General features: G+C 37.6%; 1 protein-coding gene and 1 pseudogene across 2 annotated transcripts in view; both read left to right on the top strand.

The window, feature by feature from the left end:
- Nucleotides 1-17,998, top strand: part of SYT1 (synaptotagmin 1) — a 599,049-nt gene that overhangs the window by 117,608 nt on the left and 463,443 nt on the right. The gene's annotated exons all lie outside the window — the stretch shown is intronic.
- Nucleotides 16,320-17,305, top strand: LOC128581543 (28S ribosomal protein S10, mitochondrial-like; annotated as a pseudogene).

Genomic DNA, 17,998 nt, shown 5'->3' with positions numbered 1-17,998 from the left:
CTGCATCTTTAGTTTCACAGAGTGTTCTGAATAACAAATATACTTTTAACATTTGATATGTCTAATAAACACATTTCTTTAAGAATCATAGCCTGTCCTTTTGCTATGGTTTCCATAGAAACTACTCCGATTAGTATTTTACTTTGAAAGATACTTTATTGGTACAAGTAAGTTAAATCTTTTCTCATATTTCCCCATGTTTTTATAAATGAATGTTTATATATATTCTAATTCTAGCAAGAGAATGCTCTCATAGCTTTATTTTTGTTTAGACATTGTTTGCCAATGATATACCAAACTCTAAGGTTAATGTGTACACTTAAGTGAGAGTTAGGGAATAACTGTCTTCTGAACCCTGGAAAGACAGAATGTCGTGATTACTTCAGGCACTGGAAGAGAACCAAAAGCAACATTAGTTCTAGTGGAAAAACTACAGAGAACGTTTGACCCATAAAATTAATTCTTACTTCCTACAGGGCAGACTCCACAGAGACAGGGTCTAAACCAGGGGAAATGGTCAAAATCTTAGGTTTGTAGGTTAATTTACTTTGTAAAATATGTCCTGAAAGGAATGGAATAATTTTTTTCCCAAACCCATTTTTTTCTTTTTATAAATGAAAAAATCCTTGCCTTTCAGCTAGTTTTAAAGATTTCATTTAAAGTACAGGCCATCACTAACTTCGACTGTGTTATGCTTCGGAAGTTCCCTTTATATGTATTTGGGGCTCGCAATACATTTTTATGCTGAGCCAATGCTTTAAATGGTGTTTGGTGAGCAAGTTCAATTCTTTGAAAACCACAAAATGATAGTGAAATCATATGATTTGTAAAATTAGATATTTGACATGAAGAATGGCAGAAAATGATAGTTGAGGGGTCTAAACATTAAATCAATTAGAATATTTTGAAAGTATTTATTTTCTTTGAATATCAATGCTAAAGGAAAGAAAATTGGATTATAAATAAATGAGGAATTTAAAAAGAGGTCAAGATAGTTTATAAAATACAGAGAAAGTGGGGTGATAACTGGCAGTAGTCTCCTGAGCAAAGGAAAAGGAGATGGAGGGGAAAGTGCTGCCCAGAGTTAGACAGTGAAAAGCAAAATGGTCACAGGCGTGGGCACCAGTGTTGAACCAGCTATTTCATAGAAAAGATGCTCCTGAATGATTGTGCTTATAATTCAGAAGATCTGGTGTATTTAATTCTTATAAAATGAGTAGATAACTATTCAGTTACACGTCTATCTGGAAAGCAGATGTGTAGAGAAAATGGCTGCCCAGAGAGAGAGAACATGAGGCCAATTCGATCAGCATCAATGAAGGAAATGAGGAGAGAACTAAGGAGTCTCTAACGGTTCTGATGGCTTTTTATCCCAGTGGCTGACTTCACCACTCAAGACTGTATTCCACTTTCAAGGAATTCTACCTTTTGTGTCTTTCAACGAGTTCAGCAACAAATGTTCAAGTGAACCAATTTAGCAATTTACCGCCTTTATTTTAACACTTATTCATTTAATATACCAGGTATTTATTGAATAGCTACTATGTGGTAGACACTGTGCAAATTTACTTTAGCCCAGACATTAGGACATAAAGAATATTTCACTGTATTTGCATCTTAGTACAGCAGAACGTCTGTAAGGGACTGTCACAAACTGGTCCACATTCAGAGATGGTGAACATCAGAAGCTAGGCCTGCTGTCCGGGTATGTACAGGTGGTGCACATCCAGATAATGAAAATTTAGCCAACTTACAGAGATAGGCAATGTAGGGAAGTGGACAACTATGGAGGTTCTACTGTATTTAATATTTTACCATTTCTCTTTATTTCCTTTTCACTAAATTTGAATAGTCTGAAAGAACAAGTGGCATCTGTGCCTTGGGGTGGAAGGCTAGGTGGTGGATAATCCAGGGAATAAGGCCCAAATAAAAAATATGTCTTATTTCTCTAATCTCTGGACTTCAAGGAGGTCTTAGCAGCCTTCAGTAGAACCCCCATCACTGATATTTAACCAAAAAAAAAATTGTTAGAGGTGAAAAACATATTTCCTCATGATTAAAATTATCCATTCAAAGTGAAGAAAAATTAAAAAATTAAAAATGAAGACATGTAAGCATTTTCTTGATTTGATCTCAGCCTCGCTACCTGGCTAATTCATGGTATAAGAAGCAAGAAATTAGAAATCTATCCTGGAAAAATGATCCCAAATTCTTCATCACCTCTAATTTTCCATAAAATGAAAGTCCGAAAAGACTCTCTATGAGTATTTTTGCTGAGGCATGACAGAATGCCATCATGTAAGTTCCTAAAATCCTTCTTAACCCTAAAAATTCTGCTGGGAAAAAATGGTTCATTTTCTATTGAAGAAAGTTGTTTAGAGAGATTTTACAATGTAAAGCATGCTTTTTTCCCATTCTGTTTTCAAGAAGCTGAACTAAAGAATAAAATGGAGTGCTGACAACATTCAAAGCAGAGTCTTAGGAATGGAATGGTCAATGCCTGTGTTGAGTTATCTCAGTCTCTTTTTGGCAGCTTCCAAAAGCTACTATGAAAGCAGAGATTAATAAACAGGCAATGGTATCATCCCACATCCTTCTACACATTTCTCATACGATTTTGTTACCCCAAGCCTTCCGAATGATGCTTCGTCATTGTACGACTGACGCTTTGTCACCTGTCACCTTCTCATGTAAACTAGCTTGATGAGGTTCATAAACTTAGGTCTCTGATCAATCCCCTTTGTCTCCTATTCTTCCCTGCTCTGCACACTAAAATTAACCTGATTCATCCACTTATTTTAATTCTTTTAAGACTTTCCGCTTTCTTAAGTGAAAGAGGCAAAGAAATGAATAAATTTATATATTAGATAAGATTAATTGCCTGGGAAGTCTAATCCATACAGCAAGGCACAAATAACACCCGAGTGGCTCCAGTGTGGACATTAGGGAATAAAATACCCCATAGCTCAAGCCTCACAGGCATCTTTTCTTATGATGAAATTTTTCTTAATTACATTTTCCAGTGGATAAATATCCTATTCTGCCACATCAGAATAAATCTTCTCTATGAAGTTGTCAAATGATAATGAACTATCTGGCAAGAGCTTATTCCAATTATTTCGGCATCCTTTTCCAGGAATTCCACCTTCAGCATTCTACATTTACTATGTGTGCTTGACACAAAGGTGATATAAACGTTTAGCTACTAAATTGATTATAAAGTTTTCACATTGTTTTAGGATATTAGAGCAGGAAAGGCACTCACTTGTGTAGACATCTAAATGTCTGGATGTGCCTCTTGAAAATGCAATAGGTTAAATCTAATGATGGTTCCAGAACTAGAAGGATAACCTTATAAGAACATAAAGATTTCACACTTGAAGTTGCTGTTAAGAAGAATGGAAATGTAAGAGCTTAGATGACCGTTTGATCAGAGCAGTGTAACATTTCTATATTTCAGCCCACTTAACTAGTTGTTAAAAGGACACCTCTTTGACATCATTAAAGTTTCTAACATTTGATACATAAAGATATCTCAGTAATAAATTTGGTATTTAGCCAATATTTCATTGATGATAGTGTCATTTTAGTTCATTGAATCCAAGAATAACAATTTTTCATGCCTAAATATTTACAACCAGGACTTCACCAACATGCAGAGAACATATATATTTTACCAAGCATGTGTTTTTACCTAGAAAAAGAAATTAAGAGCTCCTAAAAAGAGACCAACTACTAAGTCAAACTACTAAGACCAAGTACTAAGACAATTACTAAGAAATCTGCATAACTCACTTTACTATACCTTATATCAGATTTAGGAAATTCACAAAACAATCATAACCCTCAGATACCTATGATGATTTCTTATACCCTGGATAAAATTTATGACTATAATTTAAAATTCAGGGAACTCTAGCAATACAATGTCATAGAACCATCATGGTATTCCCTTTCTACTTATTTCTTAAAGCTAATGTGTCTTTATTAATACGATTATAACTTAGAAAGCAGTAAAAAATGAAATTTAATAGAAGTATATTAAAAGTTTATACTCATGGAACAAAGATACTTACAAATATGAACTAAAGTTTGCCACCAAATATGGAGAAAATAGGATGGAGTTTTGGTTCATTACAACTAAAAAGTTGGCATTATGATACTATTAAAATAAGTATTGGGGCACCATACCTATGGTGCATATTGCAAGGGTGCATGTCAAATCTATTAAGTATAGAGTATCAATGTCTTAACACAATAATTAAGTAAATGAGGTGAAAGCTATATTAACTAGTTTGATGTAAGCATTCCTAATTGCATATAAAATCAGCACATTGTACCTGAAACTTCATATTTTAGCTCTTGGAATGTAAATCATTCATTTGTTCTGTAAAGATACTGAAATTTAGTTCATGAACACTTTTACACTGTTGGTGGGATTGCAAACTAACACAGCCTCTTTTAAAAAAAAGTGTTCTCTGAATCCTTAAAGAACTAAAAGTAGACCTTCAATTTGATCCGACAATTCCACTACTAGGTACCTACCCAGAAGAAAAAGAAAACACTTTTAGCATAAGGACATAAGCACTATAATGTTTATCACAGCTCAATTCACAATCATCAAGATGTGAAATCAACCCAAGTGCCCATCTACACTTGAATGGATTAATAAACTGTGGTGTATGTATGCCATGGAATACTACTCAGCCAAGAAAAGAAAGATGGAGACTTTACATCTTCTGTATTAACTTGGATGAAGTTAGAGAACATTCTACTTAGTAAAGTATCACAAGAATGGAAAAGCAAGTATACAATGTACTCAATATGAACCAGTAGACTAACAAATACATGTGCACACGAGAGAAAAGCACAATTAAACTCAAGTGTGGGTGGAGGGAAGGATGAGAGGGGTGGATGTGCTCCCACCTAATGAGCACAATCTAAGGGTATAGGGCACACTTCCTGAGTGATGGTACAGCTACAACTCAGACTCTCCCTAATGAACACAAACGACGTAACCTCATCATCTGTACTCTCACGTTAATCTGAAATGAAAAAACAAAAAGAACTAGATTTAGTTCATGAACTAGAACATGTATCTCTGTGTACTCTTTGCAGTAGAATTCTGAACGGTGATGCTATTCTTCATGGACACGTGAAGGATTAGATACATACATTTCTTCTTTACAAAAATGCCACCAACATTGCTGCTTTCAGTACGTAGGTGGAAAAATGTTTCTGATATATCTTATTCAAAATAGTCACAATGCAGAATCTAAAAATACTAAACTTTTATGAAGCATGACCATGACATAATACAACTTTTCGGAATTTATATCTAAATGAGCATAGCCCTTCACTGTCGTCGCCTTAGATTTCAGAAATGCTTCTATTGTTTAGAACATTCCATTGCCATATTTTTGGAACGGTCTGTAGAGCCAGTCTGGGCACCAGGAAGCATTCCTCAGCCCACACTGTGACAGCATTGTGCTGTTCTGACCAGTACATGTGTGGAGGGAACTGTTCTGAGCCCAATGTACGTGTTTGGAATGAGGCTATGCCCTTTTCAAATCAAATAGCCATTCATCAATTACATTTTTTGTTCTAAATGGTGCTTTTTGTTTCTGGACACACACAAAAAACACTTCTCACTGAGGCTAATGGGCTCACAAGGTCACGTGTTGGGTAAAGCATCTCATAGAACGTTCATTATTTAGACTCTTTCATGACACAGAATATAAAGGAAAAAGTCAGAGTTTCAAGCTGAATCAATCAACGTGTGCTCATTTCTTTTACTTTCCTATCTTTATTATCATTTAGTTATATCCTTGTCCCAGTCAGAATGTGACAGAATAGAAAGTCCATCCTAAAACCCATGAAGCCACATGAGCTGCCCTGCCACCGCCTCCTCCTTTTCCTTCTTCTTCTTCCTCTCTCTCTCTCTCCTCTCTCCTTATCTCCTTCTCTCTCTCTCCCCCCCCCATTTATTTGAGAATCCCTAGGAATGTACCTGCTACCCTGTTTCCCTGAAAATAAGACAGTGTCTCCCAAAGATACACCAGGTCTTATTTTCGGGGACGTCTTATCTTTTTTGTAAGTAGGTCTTATTTTCGGAGAATGTCTTATTTTCGGGGATACAGGGTACTTCTCTTCATTGGGATACCCTTACTGCAGTGCACAGTACTCTGCACATGTAGTAACCATTTGGTATTCACTTTGCATTAGAAGTATTTAAAACAAATTCTAAAAAGCCAGTCTACACCAACCCCAGATGAGTTCACTGAGGGAATTAAAACAAACATTTACTAAAAAGCCAGTCTACACCAAGCCCAGATGAGTTCACTGGGGAATTAAAATAAACATTTACTAAAGAGATCATACAAGTTCTCTACAATCTCTTCCAGAAGATAGAAGCAGAGGGAATACTTCCTAACTCATGTTATGAGTGCAGCATCACACTACTATCAAATCCAGGCAAATGCGTTACAACAAAATAAGATTACAATCAATATCTTTTTCGTGAACACAGATGCAAAACTATGCATCTTCACCAAAGGCAGCCTGTAGGCAGTCATCCTAGGGAAGAGGTAATGGACGTGTGGAAGGACGTTCTGCCTTCTGTTAAACTGTTCATTTGGTCAACCAACACTTCACTGTTCTGAGGACTGTTTTGTGTGGTCAAGAGATCAGATGTTATCACCCTTCATTCAGTCAGTTGCCTATGAATTCACTCCTCCCCAATATATATTTTTTATATACGTGTGGTGTGTTAGGCATTATACTTAATGCTAGGGAATACAAGCATGAGAAAAATAGGCCAAATTGTGCCATCATGGAACTTGAATTATATCGGAGAAATAGATAATAAACAAGACATATATATGGATATATAATGTAAATTATGTTAGTAATATGTACCAAGGAGAAAATGAGAATTTAACAAGTACTTGGGTGTGAAATTTACATGAATTGTTCATAGACGGCCTCGGTGAGAAAGGGGCCTTATGTGAAGCCCAAAAGGCAGTGAAGGAGAGTCTTGACTGTGTTTCCTGGAAGAGCACCACAGACACAAGGACTAGTGGGACACAGTAATGGAGGCCAGAGAGGAGAGAGTGAGGGCACATGGTTGGAGACAAGTTGGAGACTTTGATAGAAACCAAGTCATGCAGAGCCTTGTGGGGAATGCTAGAGCATGGCTTGCAACCTGGTGTGATGGGAAGCCACTGAAGGGCTTGCAATGGGGAAATGCCATAAAATAATTGACTATTGTGAAAATTCATCTCAGTTTATCTGGGGAATATTTTGGTGTCAAGAGTACAGGTAGAGACAAGTAGGAAATGATTGCAGTAATCCAGGTGAGGCTGCTATCAGGATTGGTAGTTTTGATTAGGTTTGTGGCTACATTATGATGAGGAGTTAATAGACTTTAGACATATTTTAAAAGCAGAGCCTATGTGACCTCTTGATAGATTGAATAGAAGGAATAAGAGAGAAGGAATAATCCAAATAATCATCCTTGGTGTTTGCCTTGAACATTTTGGACAAGCCATTTACTGTGATGGGGGAGACTCAAAAAAGATCAAGTAAGGGAAGAGGAAACAAATTTGGTTTATTACAGTAGATTTGAGGTTACCATTGGACTTCCAAGAGAGTTGTCAAATAGGCAATTAGATATGGAAGGCTGGACCTTAGGGAAAAAGACTGGGATGGAGATATCAAATTCAGATTGGTGTTAAGTAAGATGCTCTTCAACAGCAAATTAAAGGGCACCTTACTAAAAGTTGCTTAAAAATTACTGACATTTATTATGTCACTTTCTTATATATTTTTTAAATATAAATCTATAGTTGATTCAGTGGATAATTGATATCAAAGCCCTAGGCCAGTCTCTCTGAGAGTCTTTTGGCCTATCCCTTATATTTCCGCAGATACTGCGTATTTATGCAGTATCTCAAGAATCATGTTCTCAGCCAACAACAGAGAAAGCAGAGTGACTAAAAGGAGAATTGTGAAGCAGAAAAGGGTTCTTTTAAATGTTAACTCTCTCTTCTGATTAGGGAGAAAAATCTTTTCCAGGAAACTACCATCACCAGATTTCTGTAATGTCTTACTCCAGAGCTACACCAAATGCCCACCTCTGTACTCTGCCTTGCAAAAGGGAAGGGTATTAACTGAATTGGATGGGACAGAGGTGGTCATCAACAAGAAGCTAGGCTGTATTGGTAAGGTAACCACCCATCACTACTACAGCTGGCATTCTCTTATAGATGGTATTTAAAACCAGAACCAGGTGATGCCACCCAAAATACATCTACTATGCACTTATGATATCTTTGCCTTCTCTATGTAATGTTTGTTTTGTACAACTACTGGAAGAAAGAGAGACTGTAGGAGCCTGAAGAGAGATAGACAGACCTGTTAAAGAATCACAAATAGGTCAAGTAGAAATTATAGAAGAAAACCTTAGAAAATTTCACAGGAGAGTGGAAGCAACTGATTTTCAGTACGTAAGTCTCTGTGTTTGTGCACTGTCAGTAGAAGGATTATCGGATATTATTTGAATATGAGCTCATGCACAGGAAAGTGTCAGGTGGTCTGTGAAAGCTGCAATTCACCAACAACTTTTAAGGGGGTGTTCAGAGGTACTAAATGTTCACTTGTTTCTGGAATCTCCAAAATACTAGACATTGTAGAGGAACCAAATAAAAGACAGAGACCTCTGTGCTCAAAAATGGCATAAGCATTGATGAGCAGAAGGCAAATAAATATGATACAATGTTTCACCATATCTTTATTATATATAATTTTTTTGGATTTTAAAAATTGTAAGCCACTTCCGCTCATTGCAGGAGGTTTTGTCTCCCCTCTTTCTCTTATCTCTCTCTTTTGTCTTTCAATAAACTCTGTCCTTCTGCTTAAAAAAATAAAAATAAAAATACATTAAATAAATAAAACTACAATCCAAGCCATTCATTGACATTTAAATCACAACTGTCTGGTTTGCACTGTCTTCCCATTTGGTTCCTTTGTTCTGTTTGTTCTATTATAGAAAAGATGCTGTGAGTTGATATCTGCACGTGTTTTTAAGTACAAATTCTTATCTGCGTCTGCCATATCACACTGTATTGTGAGAAGCCCCAAACTTAGGTTGTTTCTTAAATTTAATTATCTGGTACCTTCCTACAACAGTGTGTCTCCTATTGACATCTCGAATTTAATTATGTTCACATATCTTTTGTGTGTCTCCTTAATACTGATAACAATGGCTGGTGTAAGGCCTTATCTCCTTTTGATTCTGAGAATGTAATAAAGAAGGAAAGTGCATAGTAACAGCCACATGTACTGGTTATTCAAGCATCTATCCAACTTTTGTATCAAATTAATACTGGGGGAAATATGGTATGCATCCTGCAGCTCAGCCTCACTTGTGTCAGAGAGGAACATTAGTGGCAAGGGACAAATACATGAAGGAACAAAACATTGAATAAAACAAGCTAGGTGGGTTTTATGAGAATCTTTGCTTTCCTTTTGAGGCACGGTAATTTTGTGAATGTGGTCTTGTTTGTTATATTATTCTTTCTATGTAAAAAAAACGCAGTATTTTTATTCTTATCTAACAACTTATGAATAAAATAAAATGAATATTAGGAGATATTTCACTCTTTATTTTGATTTTTATTCCACTCAATCCACTTGAAAGTATCTTTTTTTTTTAATTTTTTTTTTTTTTATTGTTGGGGATTCATTGAGGGTACAATAAGCCAGGTTACACTGATTGCAATTGTTAGGTAAAGTCCCTCTTGCAATCATGTCTTGCCCCCATAAAGTGTGACACACACCAAGGCCCCACCCCACTCCCTCCGTCCCTCTTTCTGCTTTTCCTCCCCTCCCATAACCTTAATTGTCATTAATTGTCCTCATATCAAAATTGAGTACATAGGATTCATGCTTCTCCATTCTTGTGATGCTTTACTAAGAATAATGTCTTCCACTTCCATCCAGGTTAATACAAAGGATGTAAAGTCTCCATTTTTTTTTAATAGCTGAATAGTATTCCATGGTATACATATACCACAGCTTGTTAATCCATTCCTGGGTTGGTGGGCATTTAGGCTGTTTCCACATTTTGGCGTTTGTAAATTGAGCTGCAATAAACAGTCTAGTACAAGTGTCCTTATGATAAAAGGATTTTTTTTTTCCTTGTGGGTAGATGCCCAGTAATGGGATTGCAGGATCAAATGGGAGGTCTAGCTTGAGTGCTTTGAGGTTTCTCCATACTTCCTTCCAGAAAGGTTGTACTAGTTTGCAGTCCCACCAGCAGTGTAAAAGTGTTCCCTTCTCTCCACATCCACGCCAGCATCTGCAGTTTTGAGATTTTGTGATGTGGGCCATTCTCACTGGGGTTAGATGATATCTCAGGGTTGTTTTGATTTGCATTTCTCTAACATATAGAGATGATGAACATTTTTTCATGTGTTTGTTAGTCATTCGTCTGTCATCTTTAGAGAAGGTTCTATTCATGTCTCTTGCCCATTGATATATGGGATTGTTGGCTTTTTGCATGTGGATTAATTTGAGCTAGCAGGGTACAGAATTCTGGGCTGGAAATTGTTCTGTTTAAGTAGATTAAAGGTAGATGACCATTGTCTTCTTGCTTGGAAAGTTTCACTAGAGAAGTCTGTGGTCACTCTGATGGATTTGCCCCTGTAGGTCAACTGGCGCTTACTCCTGGCAGCTTGAAGAATCTTTTCTTTTGTCTTGACTTTGGACAGGTTCATCACAATGTGTCTTGGAGAAGCTCGGTTAGAGTTGAGGCAACCTGGGGTCCGGTATCCCTCGGAAAGCAGTGTGTCAGAATCTTTGGTGATATTTGGGAAATTTTCTTTTATAATATTCTCTAGTATGGCTTCCATTCCTCTGGGGCATTCTTCTTCCTCTTCTGGGATTTCTATAACTCATATGTTGGAACGCTTCGTAAAGTCCTATAATTCTGACAGTGAACGTTCTGCTTTCTCTCTCTTCTTTTCTGCCTCTTTTAATATCTGAGTTATCTCAAGAACTTTGTCTTCTACCTTTGAAATTCTTTCTTCTGCATGGTCTAACCTGTTGCTGATACTTTCCATTGCATCTTTAAGTTCCCTAATTGACTGTTTCAGTTGCTTCAGCTCTGCTATATCCTTTTTATATTCTTCATGTTGTTCATCTCTTATTTGATTCTGTTTTTGGATTTCCTTTTGGTTATTTTCCACTTTATTAGCAGTTTCCTTCATTGTTTCCATCATTTCTTTTATTGTTTTCAACATGTGTATTCTAAATTCCCTTTCTGTCATTCCTAACATTTCTTTATAGGTGGAATCCTCTGCAGTAGCTACCTCCTGGTCCCTTGGTGGGGTTGTTCTGGACTGGTTCTTCATGTTGCCTGGAGTTTTCTGCTGATTCTTCCTCATGAGTGATTTCTTTTATCTGTTTCCTTGCCCTAATTTTCCTTTCACTTCCTCTTGCTCTTTAAGTTCTCATGCCTGTGGACTAAGGGTTCCATGAGTCCTTTTGGTACAGGACCAGAAGGGTGAGAAGGTTGAAGAGCAAGAAAGGGATGAAAGAAAGGAGGACCGACTGAAAAGAAAAAAAAAAAATAGAGAAAGGAGAGGGGGTGGGTAAAAGAAATATTGACGAAAAGAAGAGAGGCACAGAAAGAGGGAGACAGAGCAATATAGGTGTACAATAGGGTACTTTGACACAACCTCAAAAAAACCCCACCTTCTGGGGGTGCCCAGTTGGGTGGTTCCCTTGAGGTCAGCAGCTCTTTGCTAACCCGGTCAGACACAGTACCCCACCTCCACCAAGTAGAGAGGAAAGACAAAAATGCTATAAATCAAACCAAAACAAGCAAACAGAAAACTTTACAGGATAAAATTGGGTGAAAAACCAAATAATAGCGGTAGAAACACTAGCAAAAATGAAGTTCTAGTAATTGAAAAAGGCAGCAATGGGAAATTATAATTAAACTAGAAAAATTCAGAAAGAAAAAAGATCTGTACGGAAAAGGTTGAAATTAAAAAACAAAACAACATCAACAACATCAAAAAAACAAAAAAACAACCAAACCAAAAATAAAAAAAGAAACACAACCAAAAACAAAGCAGTATGTATATGTTGTTGAATATTGTCTGGGCAACACGTGGTCTTCTGGGGTATGAGATGTTAATCACAGTTCTGATACAGCTGGAAGCTGCTGATTTCTCAAACCCCAGCAGGTAGACACCCTAAATCTCTCTTCGCCCTCTTAAAAGGCACTTTGAACTTGTAAACTTGCTGGGCAGAAGCTTTCCCAGGAAAGTGCTTGTTGCTGTAATCACTGCTGAAGTGGCTATCCACTTATCCAGTGTGCCAAAACCGGTCTCACTCTGCCCCTGAGGGTTAGGGCTGCAAGGCGGCTCAGACCCCACCCATAGGCTACTCAGTCTCTAGGTTACCAGCTCCCGCCCGATTCTTGCTCTGTGACCCGGAGGGCAGAGCTTGCCAAGGTGATCACTCATAATGGCTCCCTGTGGCCCACAGCCAAACACTATTAGGTCTGTCTGGCTCAGCGGCTCAGACTGGGACCCTAGACAATGGCCAAAGTTCTCCGCACTCTGGCTCAGGCTCTCCCCAAGGCAGTTCAACTGAGTGCCAAGTCCAAAGACACCAAAACAGTTCACAGGTAAGGCCTTTCCGGTTTGCAGTCTCGCTGCTACTGAACTTACAGTTTCGGGCTGGTTTAGACTGATTGAACACACGCAACCACTTGCCGTTTTTCCACTGTTTTAGTGCTCCTCTTGTGGTCCAGAAGTCTCTCGCTGACTCCCTGTATCCTCACAGGGGTGATGATAGGCAGATCCCACCAGCCAGAGATGCCTGGAGTCCTATCTCCCCAGACTCACGGTGCCCAGATGCAAGGAAGCTGTTACTCAGCTGCCATCTTGCTCTCTCCTCCACTTGAAAGTATCTTAAATAATCATCAGAATTAAGGAAATACTTGAGGAAAACATAATATTAAAAGAAACCTTAAGAAGTTATGTAGTGCTTACCTGACTCTAGGAAGACTTGTGATTTGTAAAGATCTTCTGAGAAGGGATTGTCACAATATCTTGTAGTAACTCATCTTTAAATCTAGCTCAAATTTTTTATACCCTATATTAAGCTTGTTCAGTTCTTGCCCTTAGAAAATTTGTAAAGGAGAATCATGTCTCTTTGGACTAAACCCAATGTTATATTACAGTTGATTAACACAGAGACTTAAAAATTGTGGACCCTTAATAAGTAATTTTATTTCCTTTATATTTTACATATTAAAGTAAACTGGTTTGTAATCAAAAGGAAAGAATTAGTCATTTTGAGTAATTTTATGTAAAAGAGGAATGGAAATAAAATGTATCACAATTTTTTAACCAAAATCAGTGTTCAGTGTTTTTATACAAGAAAATGTTAGAGAAATAATTTTTATTTTCAAAGTGATGAGAACAACTCAGATATTCAGCCTTGCTGTATCTCAGAACCCTTTCTTCGTCTAACAAATTTTCATAATATCACCCCTTTTTGTGCTGTATCTAAAGTTTATAGCTGTAAATTTATAGATTTTACAAAATTGTATTCAACTTTTTTGTGCATAAGTATGTGTATGGCAAGTTGATTTGTCCCTGTGAAGATTACTGTTTGAGAAAATGACTCATAATTTTATAGTGAGGATCATTACATGACTGGCCATTTTTTCCTGTATTTTCGTGTCTCAGCGTGTAGATTGGAGGCCTTGGGCAAGCTGAGGGCCAGGCCCCTCAGCAAGGTCATTGTTAATCTCATTGCTCTTTCCCCAATTCAGAGTCACTCTAGTAGTCAGGAAGATTCATTTATAGCAAAAGAAGAAGTACAAGCACCTTCTTTACCTACATCCTACATAGCAGGTAACAAATTCCAGATAATGAATATTACCGGGAAGTTACTGTAGAGGATTAAAATATGCCTGGACTTGGATCCTAGCTCTACCAGATACCTGTTGTAGCTCTACCAGATACCCATGACCTTGGGCAAGGTAATTAAGCTCTCCAACATATTGTCCTTTATACACAATAATTTAAGGGACTCCTCAGAACATCATCTTTAAAATAAGAGATAAATGTTTTCTCCAAACTATTTTGACTTCTAGGTCATCAGTGCCATGAAGTTCCATTACAATATAAATTAAGACAATGGTTGCTAAACAATGGATGGTGACTTATTAGTGGGTCATGGAATCAAATTAGTTTTTTGTGACTTATGAATTATGGATAAAATAGAATAAAAAATAAAAATCACATGTTACATCAAATGCAGTGAGGATTAGTAGCATTCTGTGAAGCTTTTATTTCAGTTCTATAATTGCATTGTGTGTATGGAATGGGGCTGCAAAATGTTTTCTCGCCATTTGCCAACATTTTTCAAAACTATTTAAAAGACATTGTTCCAAGAACCTGGGCTATCCAGTACAACTTAACCACTCTTCCCTGAAAAAGTACCCCTCAGACATACCCAGCACTCAGACACATCCAGGCAGCAGTTCAGTGATTATTGTCAATGTTTATGACAGCCTTGGGTGGTCTCCTCGGCAGTCACCATGTCGCATTCAGTAGCTTATCATGTGCATTTCATGTTCATGTAACACACGGACCCCACGCACGCCTGTTCACCGGACGCTTGTGGGGCAAAAGCAAATAGCATAGTGTATCCTTATTCAGTTTATGTAAGAACTGCTTTTAGGCATCTTTCCTCAGATTCATGGTAATATGAATGTGGAGAAAATTCGCTATTTCTTTCCTCTACCACTTTTCACATTTGTTCTATGACATGTTTTTGTCAGCAACAACATGGCTACTTTGTGCTAATAAAATCCCTGGCGCCGGCCCTCTCATCCCCTCTGATGGCTCTGGATCTAATGACATAAAGCCTGAATTATATTCCTCTACTTTCTAAAACAGAATATGAAACTGTCAGTCTTAAATTATCCTGAACCCCAAACTGTGAAAGGGACACATAATGATAGGAAAAATATATTCCTTATCGGAACAAACAGGTGTGAGCAAATATTGACTGAGCTGCATATTCATTGGGGCATAGTATATCTTGCAAGGAAGGACAATAATGTTTCAATACTGGTATTTTTATTTTCCCTGAATTTGGTATTTTCCCTTCAGAATAATCATTTTCCTGGTAGTGCATCAAATCAGCCATCCCTGAGTATCCGAAGCCTGACTTTGGGTCCTACCACGTTCCTTTTCATGTGGCTTACTGACGAGGATGCCCAGTCAGAAGTTCAGTTGTTCTGGGGACCCACTTTTGTTTTTCTAAAAGTAATTGCACACCTATAACACCTACCTTCTGGAAAGAAAAGCTTTCAAATTAAACAGGCACTTTACTCATTTGAATTAAGCCAGATTTACTTTTTTTTTGTTTGTTTTACAAAAAGGACATAAACAAACAGAATATGTATATACCATAAGAAACTGCTGATATTTGACTGTCTTTGGACCTATAAAAATAGTGATTTCATCCAGGCAAATGGAAAGCAGAAAAAAGCAGGTGTTGCAATCCTATTTGCACATGCAATAGGCTTTAAACCAACCAAAATAAGGAAGGGTAAGAATGGACACTTCATATTTGTTAAAGGTAATACTCAATATGATGAGATTTCAAATATTAATATTTATACACACAACCAGAATGCACCTCAATTTATAAGAGAAACTCTAACAGACATGAGCAACATGATTTCCTCCAGTTCCATAGTAGTTGGAGATTTTAACACCCCTTTAGCAGTGCTGGATAGATCCTCCAAAAAGAAGCTAAGCAAAGAAATTTTAGATTTAAACTTAATCATTCAACATCTGGAATTACCAGACATCTACAGAACATTTCATCCCAACAAAACTGAATACACATTCTTCTCATCAGCCCACGGAACACACTCCAAAATCGACCACATCCTAGGCCACAAATCTAACCTCAGCAAATTTAAAAAAATAGAAATTATTCCTTGCATCTTCTCAGACCATCAGGGAATAAAAGTTGAACTCAATAACAAAAGGAATCTGCATACCCATACAAAAACATGGAAGTTAAATAACCTTATGCTGAAGGATAGATGGGTTGTAGACAAGATTAAGAAGGAAATCACCAAATTTTTGGGAAAAAACAACAATGAAGACACGAACTATCAGAACCTCTGGGATATTGCAAAGGCAGTCCTAAGAGGGAAATTTATAGCATTGCAAGCCTTCCTCAAGAAAACAGAAAGAGGTGAGGACGACACCATGGCGGCGCGGACGGCTTTTGAGACTGTGTGTCAATGCCTCTGACCGGGCTTGGGCACTTTTTCTGTTAACAGTTCTAAGAGCAGTACAGTGAAAAATGATGGCTTTCTTCTCAGTACCAATATGAAGTGGGTACAGTTTTCAAATCTATACATGGATGTTCCTAAGGACGTGACCAAACCTATGATAACAATTTCTGATGAACCAGATACATTATATAAGCGCCTGTCAGTTTTAGTAAAAGACCATGATAAGGCTGTATTGGACAGTTATGAACATTTTGCTGTGCTTGCTGCTAAAGAACTTGGTATCTCTGTTAAAGTACATGAACCGCCAATAAAAATAGAGCGGTTTACTCTTCTCAAATCAGTGCACATTTTCAAGAAGCACAGAGTGCAGTATGAAATGAGAACACTTTACAAATGTTTATAGTTACAGCACCTAACTGGAAGTACAGCGGATGTCTACTTGGAATATATTCAGTGAAACTTACCTGAAGGGGTTGCCATGGAAGTAACTAAGACACAATTAGAAAAGTTACCAGAACACATCAAGGAGCCAATCTGGGAAACAGTACCTGAGGAGAAAAAAGAAACCAAGTCACAGGCTCCAAGGAGGCTACTCACGCTTCAGTTGGAAATAAGTATGGGCCAGATGTATTTGTTTAAATGAAGAGTGATTCCAACTGAGATGACTTAAAGTCCACCTAACTGTTCTGTTGAGTCTTCAGGTCCTGGTGAGCTGAGAGCAGGGAACAGGATGTTAATGACAGACTGGTCTCTAATGAAAGACCCACTCTGTTCCTTTACACATGTCCTTATTTTAGTTATGATTTTAGCAAACATGAACAAACCATTTTGACTACCATCAGCAAAGTAGTCAAATTCATATTTTGTTGTACTGCTGCTGTTCAGTTATTAGTTTATACTAGTTTTAATTTATTTCAGTTCTTTCATCTGAAAATAAGTGTTCAAAGTTTTCTTTTTGTTTTTAGAGACAGAGTCTCACTTTATCACTCTTGGTAGAGTGTTGTGGCATCACAGCTCACAGCAACCTCCAGCTCCTGGGCTTAGGTGATTCTCTTGCCTCAGCCTCCCACGTAGCTGGGACTACAGGTGCCCGCCACAAGGCCCAGCTATTTGTTTTTGTTGCAGTTTGTCTGGAGCTGGGTTTGAGCCTGCCACCCTCGGTATATGGGGCCGGCGCCCGACTTTTTGAGCCACAGGCGCCGCCCTATTCAAAGTATTCTTCACACACATTTTTTTCTTTCAAAGTGCCTAGAAGGAACTAGTGGCTGATTAACACTGAACAGTTAAAAAGTTTTCGATATATACTTGAGTACAGCCTGGCACATGCTCATTTGGGAGTGGTAAGAACAGATTTTACTTCACTTAAGCATCGCACTCTGGAGAGTGAGTATACTTTGCAGCAGACGAGCACATGTGTGACACACATTGACCTCTCATAGCCCAGTCCCTTAAAGAGCAGCCTGTAGGGGTCACTATGATGGAACTTATGCTCTCAAGAAATTATTACTTGTATTTTCCTGTGATTCATTCATTCAGTAGCTTTTATTTCATAAACTTTGCACCTAGCGCTGTAGTAAATACCAATAATTAAACAGAAATAATGGTTTTTGAAAATTGTGTAAGGCACAGAAAAATATTTTTATTAAATTC

The sequence above is a fragment of the Nycticebus coucang genome, chromosome 3, assembly GCF_027406575.1.
Source record: "Nycticebus coucang isolate mNycCou1 chromosome 3, mNycCou1.pri, whole genome shotgun sequence".
NCBI classification, from domain to species: Eukaryota; Metazoa; Chordata; class Mammalia; order Primates; family Lorisidae; genus Nycticebus; species Nycticebus coucang.
Note: the sequence above shows the minus strand (reverse complement) of the source record. Positions and strands in the feature narration are given on the sequence as shown.